Consider the following 1,076-nt stretch of genomic DNA (forward strand, 5'->3'; position numbering starts at 1 on the left):
TGACTCCCAGTGATCCCCACCTCCTGGTATTCACACTCTTGTGTAGTTCCTCCCACATCGTTCCAGGGTGAGTCTGAATGAGCAATAGCACATGACAGAAGTGATGGTATACCACTTGCAAGATCAGGTTATAAAAAGACTGGGGCTAAATAAAAGAGTAGTAAGACAAATGATGAACTAGGAAGCTCCAATATGTTTGATATTGGATAAACACTGATATGCTTCCACAGAAACATCCAAAAAGAGAGAGAAGAAAATGTCAGGACCAACTTTGTTGTTGCTCTGAAAAATATTCAAAGGTTTATAGCAACAAAACAAATACCCAATCAAGAAAAAGCCATCTTCAAAAAAAAAAAAAAGAAAGAAAGAAAAAGCCATCTTCAAAATGATAGGAAAGCTTGGGGGCATTTTTATTCACCCTTTCGCCTTCCCACCCCAGTGCAGCAGCAGTCTTGATCTTGAAGCAGCAGCAGGCCAGTTCCCAGTTCCCTCCCTTGAACAAGGGAACAGAGGAGACTTTATTTGAAAAGCATCATGTACATCTATTCTGACATCTCTGGAGTATACTTGAACTACCGACACAAGACTCTCATCTTCAATTTGCCTAACTTGGAACTTGGAAAAAGCAGTGGGAACTGCTTGTAAAAGATGCAAGGTAGACTGCAGACTCACAGATGCCTGGGACAAAACATTACAGGTATAGGAACTTTCCTGGCGGTCCAGTGGGTAAGACAATGTGCTTCCATTGCGGGGAGGGTGGGTTCATCCCTGGTCAGGGAACTAAGATCCCACATGCCACATGGCCAAAAAAATAGAAGAAGAAAAAAATATATTACAGGCGTAAACAACCAACAGATTGTCTAAGAACTGGAGGATGAGTTAGGATGAGATTCTTTGGGAAATCAGGACATTCAAAAGCAGCTGTCTATAGGGGGAATTTAGAAAGCTACACACATGCCCAGGCAAGCTGCATACCCAGGAAGACCTGAAAAGGCCTTGAGTTTTCACTTTGGGCTGATTCCTAGGATCAGAGAAAGCCTACTGGAGTATTTGAAGGAGTGTTTTAACATAGAGCC

Source organism: Lipotes vexillifer, unplaced genomic scaffold, assembly GCF_000442215.2.
Source record: "Lipotes vexillifer unplaced genomic scaffold, Lipotes_vexillifer_v1.1 scaffold37, whole genome shotgun sequence".
Classification (NCBI taxonomy): Eukaryota; Metazoa; Chordata; class Mammalia; order Artiodactyla; family Lipotidae; genus Lipotes; species Lipotes vexillifer.